Source organism: Pteronotus mesoamericanus, unplaced genomic scaffold, assembly GCF_021234165.1.
Source record: "Pteronotus mesoamericanus isolate MK-2021 breed Mesoamerican mustached bat unplaced genomic scaffold, CSHL_Meso_final scaffold_651, whole genome shotgun sequence".
In the NCBI taxonomy this organism is placed as follows: domain Eukaryota; kingdom Metazoa; phylum Chordata; class Mammalia; order Chiroptera; family Mormoopidae; genus Pteronotus; species Pteronotus mesoamericanus.
The window spans coordinates 17,904,891-17,914,615 of record NW_026555325.1 but is presented as its reverse complement, the minus strand read 5'-3'; the positions used below and the strand labels follow the sequence as shown (position 1 = coordinate 17,914,615).

At 31.8% G+C, this 9,725-nt stretch overlaps 1 pseudogene; it reads right to left on the bottom strand.

The window, feature by feature from the left end:
- Window positions 1-249: 249 nt before the first annotated feature.
- LOC129061802 (phosphoserine aminotransferase-like) lies at window positions 250-1,393 on the bottom strand (annotated as a pseudogene).
- Window positions 1,394-9,725: the final 8,332 nt, after the last annotated feature.

The window sequence follows — 9,725 nt, the reverse complement described above, 5'->3', positions numbered from 1 at the left end:
ATCATAAAAAAGCTAAAGAAAATACCTAAAATTTCTTTCAGTTCAAGTCAAAGTTAAGGTGTTTGTTAAGATCCACCAGTTTTGCAGACCTGTGGATGTTTTGTTGTTTTTGGAAAAGAAGGAGGAGAATGTATAATAGGTATGTTCTTTTGAGAAAAAATACTATGTTATAGTTTTTGAAGTCATTGTTAAGTTACTTTAAATTTTGGACATTGTTCAAAGGGAGAGTATAGACTGATTAGGAAGTATTCACAGTTGATGCATCTCCAAAAAATTCTTCATGAAGTCTGCCCATTCCTGAGCATCTTCAATGTGATGGCATTATACAAAGAGGTCTGGATGACTCCCACAGACCTATGTCCTTTCAAGGAGACCATACTGGAGCTCAAAATCTTTATCAAGCAATCTTTGTCTAAGACATTGTCTCCTTTGGTGTTGCCAGTGAAGAATGGAATATTCATCTTGCTTCTCTTCTGGGGCTCCCCTGGACATACATAGAGTCCTGGAGAATTATCCATGATATCATAAATCATTTGAAATTTGATGAATCTTCTCCATGGCTGCTGCACATCTGGTTGTTCTTAATCCACTCCAGAACCACGACCATGCTTATGCCATAGATGCTGAAACAGGAAGGTTATGTTGCACAAGGAGTTGTACCTGGTCACACTCTGTACTCCAGGGTGGAGGGGCACTCTCTCCTGACCAGGTCATAGTGTGTGATCACCACCATGACTCCCAGAGAGCCAGTGTTCTTCTGCACATCAGTAAAAAATCACACCAAATTTGGAAACACCTTCTTTCTTGGATAGGGACTTAGAAGACTTGTCGCATACCAGTGGTGCTCTTGATGTCAGGAATAAAGTCACAGTCCACACCATTCACAGTTTCGCTGGTGCAGTAATACACAAGAGAAGTGTCCAAACCGAGGGTCTAGAATTTTTGTATAACTCCCAAGTTTAGAGTAGACGATATTCACAGTCCCAAACGTCTTGGCTTCTTCAACTGCTTTAGCTGGCCAAGCTCCTATCATCTGATAGCCAGCTCACCTTTCTGCTTTCAGTCCAGTCAGGTTTAAGGGAAACAGGACTGACTTGGCCAGACCCACCTCCTTGTACAAAACGCACCTGGTAGTTTTCTGGAAGGGTTAATTCCTGCACAAGATTGTCTGTGTTGTTAAAAATCTTAGCGAAATCTAATGATCTTTGGCTTATTTCAAGACTCCTAACTCCAATGCTTTTGTAGTCTAATAATTCTTTTTGTATCGCTAACAATATTGATCACAGAAGCTTAGTGGGGAGGGCCCAAAGTTGACCACCTGCCTTGGGTGTCCAAGGTGCTGTGACGTGGGCAGCAGACAAGTCAGGAAAAGAGAACTGAACTTTTCCCTCATTTTTCTATACTATTCTATATCACTATTACACTTTTTGCAGCACTGAACAGGTGTGATAATTCACATTTTAGTGAATTATTTAAGTCAATAAATGAATAATGCAGAATGATTTGGTACTTCATACATATGTATATAAACAAAGTAAAAGTTAATCAACAATTATTGTGCTCCCACTGAAACTAAGTCAATCTACATACACAGTATATAATTGCACATTAAAACAACAAGGTCTTATAATGTTAGGATACCCATTCATTTACTTAAAATCCCAGATTTAACAGCTGGGTTAGCTAAGATTGGAACACACGTTTATTAACTCCAAGTCCGTGCTCCTCCTAATCCCCTACAAAGTCCAAAATCCATAGCAAATGAGACTGAACATTAATGACTAGAATTATCAGTGTTAATAAATGGGTCTTAAAACTCCTAAATACACTGACATGGAAAGAATACATTATATTCAGACAAGGATGAAAGAGGGAGAGAATGGTTAACTACAGAAGGGTATTTCTAACTATACAAGGGTAGTACCACTTACTGCCACTAATATTACTCCAGAGCCCCAATCCCACCCTGTGACAATTTATGGGAGAACACAATGGCCCCAGCATTTGTTTCCATGAGAACAAGGATTACATTTGTTTGCTATCTATTTCAAGCAGCAGATTTCTCACTTCAGTACTTTTAATAGTCACAAAAGAATAATCAGTCCTGCTCATCCCTCATCTTTTCCTTAATATACTGTAAAAAACTTGGTTTGGATAATATTTTATAAGCTTGGTAAGTCATTTAATTTTCAGCAATAAATTTTGTCCCAAATATTAAGTAATATAGCAAGTAAAACAACAGTAAATTTAACATGTATTTTTGACGGAGATAAAATTTATATAGAATAAAGAGCACAAATCCTAAGTAAGCATTTCAATGACTTTTGATTGATGGAATCATTCCTAACTACCAGCTCACCATACTATAGAACATTTCCATCACCCCACAAGTTTCTCCATCCCCCAATCCAACACTACCACATATAGGCAACCACTATTCTGACTTCTATTTGCTTGTTTTTTATCTTCATAGAAATAGAATCATGAATAAGCTCTTTCTTGTGTTGGTCTTTTACTCAAGGCAATGTTATACTTTTGGGGTTTATCCATGTTGATTTTCTGTCAGTTGTGCATTCTTTTTTAATCACTGGTTAGTATTTTGTTATATAACAATAGGATGCTTTGTTATCACAATCCCCTGTTGATGGCATATGGGCTGCTCTGAGCTTGGAATCATTATGAACAAAGCTGCTATAATTGGTTTTGTTCAAGTCTCTTTGTAGGCATAGAGTTTCATCTTTCTTAGGTAAATATCCAAGAAGAATTACTAGATTTAAGATAGATGCAAGTTTAACTTTATTAGAAAGTGTCTAAGAGTTTCAAAGTAGCTGCCCTATTTTCTAATCCCACTGACAATGTAAAGAGCTCAGTTATATCACATGCTCAACAAATGTTGATGTTTTCAGTACTTCTAGATTTAGCTATTCTAATGAGTATATAATGGTATCCCATTGTGAGCTTAATTTGCGTTCTCTGATCATTAATGAAATGGAGAAATTTTTCTGGTTATAATTGGTCATACTTATATCTTCTTTTGTAAAGTATCCATTCAAGTCTTTTGCTCATTTTTTAATACAGTTGACTTTATTTTAAAAATTGATTTGAATGAGTTGATTATATATTTTGGATAAAAGTTATTTGTCAAGTATATATTAATGAAACTAATTTTCCCCTTATGTAGCATGTTCGTGTACTTTTTTGACAGTGCATTTTGATAAAAAGAATATTTAATTGAGGCATTTACACACAGTGACATATTCAGATCAAAATATAAAAGATTTCCATCACCCCAGAAAGTTTTCTCATGCCCCAATATCCACTTTTTTAGTTAATCTCACACACCTTCCAACAGGACCAACAACCAATCTGATTTCTAACATTACAAATTAATTTTGCAGAGTGAAGAATTTCTCAATGACTAGATTATACATTTTATTTCATTTAGCATACTTCTAAAATTTACCTATATTTTTTAATATATTAGGATTTTATTTTTATTGCATATATCATTCACTTATCATATTGCTGTATAACATTCTACTATATAATATTCTTTTGTTTATCCATTGATAGAAATCTGTTTTTTTCATATTTTTCTATTATATTGATATGATAATAATACTACTACAAATGTTTTAACATGAGGCTTTCTGTAGGTACATTACTATGATAATACCTAGAAATGGAATTGATAGATTATAAGATGGATGTATTTTATATATTTCATGTTTTCCAGTGTATTGATTTTGCACATGTTGCATTACAGTTATCTAGAAGCTTTAGGTGCTATTTTAAGTAGTTTTTAGTTCATTTTCTAATTGTTGTTTATTGCTGAAAAAAATATAATTTTTTTCTGTATATCAAATTTGACAATGTTAAATTTCCTTTCTTTTTTTTTTTTAATGCTTTGATTGGTCTTGGTACTGGCCTATACTGGCCTCTTACCATAAACGAGAAAGCATTTCTTTGTCCTCCATTTCTGAGTTTGTATAGGCCAGTATTATTTCTTCCTTAAATAGTTTTAAAAATTCACCAGTGATGCCATATTGTGTTTGTAACTTTTTTTGTAAGTAGTTTAATTAGGAATTTAATTTTTTAAATATATATAGAACTATTTAGTTAAAAATTTTTAGTAACTTCTTATAATTTCTGTCATTTAAGGAAATTTGTTATTGAATGGATTGACCTAAAATATCTCATTAGTTACTTATGTTGCTAAATTGTATATTTCCTCCTTTCTCTTGATAAATCTCCTTAAATATTTAGCAGTTTTGGTTATCTTTTCAAAGAATTAAATTATTTGTTTGTTGACAGCCTATTGTTTGTTATTGCATTTATTTATGCTCTTATTTTTGTTATTTTGTTTCTTTATAAATTTTGGTTTAATTTAAATTTTCATATGCTTAAAGCACAGGACATTCATTTTAAGTCTTGTTTCTTTTATGCATTCAAAATTCATACTTCATTTAGGTACTGCTTTGATTAAATCCCACATACTTTTATATGTTATGTTCTCATTGCATTCATTGTAAAATAATTTCTTCTCATTTACCTTATGACTTTTTTTGGCCTATCAATTGTTTAGTAGTGCATTTTAAATTAACCATATGTTTTGAAAATTCTAAATATCTTCTTGTTATTGATTTCTAAACTATTCCACTCTGGCCCAGGATTTGATCTATCTTTTTGAATGACCTAATTGTATGAGGTACATATTGGGTGTAGGAATCTACAAATATCAATTAAATCAAGTTGGTTGATAGCAAGTTAGTTAAATGTTCATATATATATATATCTGGATATATACATATATCCTTTTATTTTCTAACTGTTCTGAGAATAGAATGAATTCTCTGATATTAATGTGGATTTGTAAATACTTTATTTTTGTTCTATTTTTGTTTCATAAATTGGAATCTTTTGTTATTAGTTCCATATACATTTAATATTTATATTTTACAGATTAATTTACTCTTACTTATGAAAGAATCTTTTTTAGGCATTCATTTTGAAATCTTTTTCTGATATTACTATAGTTACACCAGTTTTCTTAATCCTTTCCATCCTTTTATTTTCAAACTGTTTGTCTTTGTGTTTTAAAATGTGGGGGTTTTTTAGGTAGAAAAAAATTAAGTCTGGCTTTTGTTTTTTATTTTTTTATTCTTTTTCCTTTTTGCTTTTTAAAAATCTAGTTTGAACAACTTTTCTTTGAGTTGACATGTTTAGTCTATTTATATTCATTGATAAGTTTATAATTCTAGCATCTAGTCATTTGACATCTGTTTATACCAAATGATTTTTGTTCCTTTATTCTCCTTTTCCTTTATATGCATATGTCATATTATACATGAAAATTTACTCATGTTGCATTAAAGATGTAAAGTTTAAAATAGCGCAGTAAAACATTGAGAATAAAACATAAAAACAGAGAAGCTGCCAAGATCAGACAGATTTAACAGCACAAAAATGTAAAACTTTTGTGTAATGAAGGATACTGTATAAAAGTTATTTAAAAAGTCACATTAGGGAAAAAATCTGATTCCACATATTTATGGAATTGTATATAATAAAATATATGAAATATACTTGCACTATATATTAGTATATTAATTAAATATATAAATATATAGTATATTGAATTTTATCTAATAAAATAGTAAAATAAGATACGTGACAAACCTGTTCAAGTGTTAGCATAACTATTTATAAAGAAGTCTTAACTCCCCAATTTTCCCACAAATAAAGACATCCATATAATACCATTTTTTGCCTGTCAGATTGGCAACATATTTTTCAAAGAGAAATAATATCTGTTATTAATGATGATGTAAAGAATTTGGGATGTTTGGGATTCTATTATCATTAATAGAATTGTAAATTGTAACATCATTCTGTATGGCAGTTTAGCAATACTTATAAAATGTCAGATGTCCCTATCCCCTAGTGCAGCAATTTCTCTTCTTTCAATACTTGCTCCGTGGATGAGAGCCCTCCTCACATTGCTGCTCAATCCAGGAAATAAGTTGGAAAGCACCTAACTGTTCTATGATAAGCACTACTTACATAAATCATGGCGAAACAAACTGTGCGCTCTTTTACTTCAATAAGGCATATCTTCATGTATTAACATGGAAAGAATTCCATTAGCATGTTTAATAAATAAAAGTAACTCTAATACCCTATGATAAAATGTAAATATTTTTAAATCTCATATATGTGTGTGGGCATTGAATTTAGCAGGACATAAGTATGTATACTGATATTCTTGTAATTGTACAAAAATAGATTTGTTAATGGCACTACTTCTAGGAAAAAAATGAGAATGAATAAAGAATAATGAATTATCTGTGTTAACCCAACAGTTGATACTTTTGCAATAAAGGATAAATAAAACAAATAAACTAAATAAAAGAAGCAAAAGAAGGAAGTGCTCATTGAGAATCTAGTTCTTCGCAAATTGCGTGCTGTGACTGGCCTTGTCATACAACTCTGACTTTGTAGCTTTATGTAATTTGCTCATTTTTCTGGGTAACTCAGATACTATTGTCTGACATATCTGGATGTGCATTAGATGTCTAACTATATAAACAAATTAAAGTGCCCAGTGGAGACTATTTATCCAGGTTAACTCAAAGAAACTGGTAAATAGCACCTGCATCTATTTTGTCCTTTACTTAAAAATAGAGACTTTAACAGATAGCAAATGTTCTGGAATCATCTATTAATGAAATATGAAATTTAGGAACATTCTCTTCTATTAAATCTTGAGCATTGTCAAATGTCCATACTCCTTCCGCTGCTGGAGAATTGGTTACTATAACAACCACTGCAGCAGTATTACCAACACACACATAAAACCAAAACCCACAACTTCAAAATGACGAATGTTTTTGTGTTCACAGTATCATCAGGTGATTTAGGAATGGGCAGAAATGTGATAAGAAAGGGAAAAAAATGAAAGGTATTTGAAATTACATATATTTCCAGTATGCAAGTTTAAACAAATTAGAGGACAGAGGAAACTGACTAAAGAGGATAGCTCCTACTTCAGGCTTCGAGATGAAAGTGCCCCAGTTATTCAGAGAAGATTACAGCCTCATTCTCCAACTAATTTGGGGACTGTGGGTGAAACAGGGAGAGCTAACTACTGATGCTAGATAAAGCAATGAATATACATTTCAGAAAATGCAACCTGATTTCACAATAAAAGCTACCAGGGAAGGTGTGAATAATTGAATCAAAGAAAGCACAAATTTTTAAGATTTTATTGTTACTTGCTATAAAATAGAGATAACATTTCTCTTCTCTTCCTTTTCACTGTGATTATAAAGTTACATACTCTTCTTAAAAAGTGATTTAAAAGCTATTAAGCTTTGTAAAATATAAGTAATGTTTCTTATTGATAAAATTAGAATGACCAAATATCAGCAAATTTATTGACCAGCTCCTTTTGTTATGATATTTTAAATAGTGTCACTTCTCCTTTAACAACAAAAATGTTTACTCTATATCTGAAACTCAAACAATATTAAAAGGTGTATCCAAGTATGGATAGCTATGGTGAATTTTGAAAAAGGGTCTGAGTCTGAGATTGTCAAAATAATATTCTCTACATCTAAAAAGACATAACCTTTCTTTAAACACCCTCTATTATATGTGTATTTGGTAGTCAATCACCAGCCTATTACTTTTCAGAATTTAACTACATTTAAAATGTCAGACTCTTGTTATGCTGCTAAATATATTTCCCTCCACATAAGAGTGTAATGGCCTGAAACAGTTTTACTCACATAATGGAGCCATTTTTATAGCTGTGAGAGAGTAAGTATAAAACTGACAGTCTCATTTTTAACCCAGCTTTTCTAAAACTAAAAAGTAGTCACAACAGCTTGTTTTAAAGAGACATAAAAAGATGTGTGACCATGACCAAATTCTAAACTCTAACAGTATTTTTACATAACTGATACCCTCTAAAAATAGAGATTTATAAATAGAAATGTTGGTAAGCTTTAACTACTAAGCTAGATTATGTTTCTATAAACATTTACCAGACTGTTTTAAAATCCTAGATGACTGTCCTATTTGTTAAAATTGAGAACACTAGACAAGAATGATAGAACATGGTAAACAGGGTATGAGTGTGTAGGTTTAGAAGTAGTATTTGATTTTGTTTGATTATGTGATGCCTATGATTAGTTTTATGAATCACCTACCATGTCAATAAAGACAAACTTTATAGAAAACTAAGAGAAAAGCCCACAATGCCCTCCCACAGACTACAGAATTCAACATCAGTAAGACAGCACCCTCTGTAGCTATGAAAACAGTAGCATATTTTTAGGCTTTAGATTTGATGTAGCCTTATCTTCATAATGATATTAAAAATAACAGACATAATAATTTTAATTATTCTATAAATAAGGTTTTTCTACTGAAATTTTTTGTCAAAAATCTTTTTGTTCATACACTTCGTTGTTTTAATGATGACAAGAGCTACAGTCTGCATTTTTTAATTTAAATTTTTTAATTTATTTTTTATTGTTCAGATACACTTGTCTCCATTTTCCTGCCACCACTTTCCCCTTCTCTACCCAACCCCACCACCCACCCTCAATCCTTCCCCACTTTGGCTTTGTCCATGGGTCCTTTATACATGTAAATCTGCATTTTGATCTTTGCTCTCATTGTAAAAAAAAGATGAAGAGATAGATTCTACTAAACTGAAAAACACTGAGATGCTATACTTAATGAAATTTTGGGCAATCTCATCTAATTAATGAGATTTTAGACAATGTTTCTTGAAAACATGGTATAATTTTAGGTGCTACTTTTAAGCAAATTTTAACAGAAGATAAAATCTGTAAGCAAAGGTCCTAAGCCCTTGATCAATTTACCAATTGTCTATGGGAGGTCCAACTTCTAGCTTGGCATTCAAGGTACTCTACTATTCATCCCTGCTTCTCTTTCTCAATGCATTTCTTACTCTGCAAACCTGATTATCCCCCATCCATGTCAACTTCTCTGTTTTTCTTCATTTAATTCCTGTTTGGAATATTCTTCCTTTTTTGTTCTTTCTATTCATATGACTATTCCTCAAATTCTAGCTCATGTACATTCTTCATGACGTTTGCCTGTTCTCATCAGCCTTAAGTAATCTCTCTTTCAAAACAATTTTTAAAATTTTTATTGAATTTATTGGGGTGACATTGGTTAATAAAATTATATCGGTTTCAAGTGCACAGTTCTATACTACATCATCTGTATATTACACTGTGTTTCACCATCCGATGTCAAGTCTTCTTCCATTACCAATTACCCTCCCTTTAACCTCTTTTACCTCCCCTCACTACCCCTTCCCTCTGGTGATCACCATACTGTTGTCTTTGTCTAGGAGATTTTTTTTTTCTTAATTCCTTCACCTTTTACACTCAGCTCCTAATGCTTACTGCTCATTTGGCACATACTATGGGCTGGTGAATAGTATTTGTCACTTATGAATGCCTCTCTCTAAGGCAGTAGAGAACAGAGAAAAAGGGTCTAATAACTTTTGTACTTCAATAGTAACTAGCAGATTTTCCTGCACACAGTAATAATAGTGATGACAACTACATATTTTTATGTACATGCCATTATGCTTACTATGAAGGAAATATAGAACCCAGTTTAAGTCAACTCCACCATTTATTACCTTTGAAGCTTTGATCAAGTCACTTAGTAACCTAAGA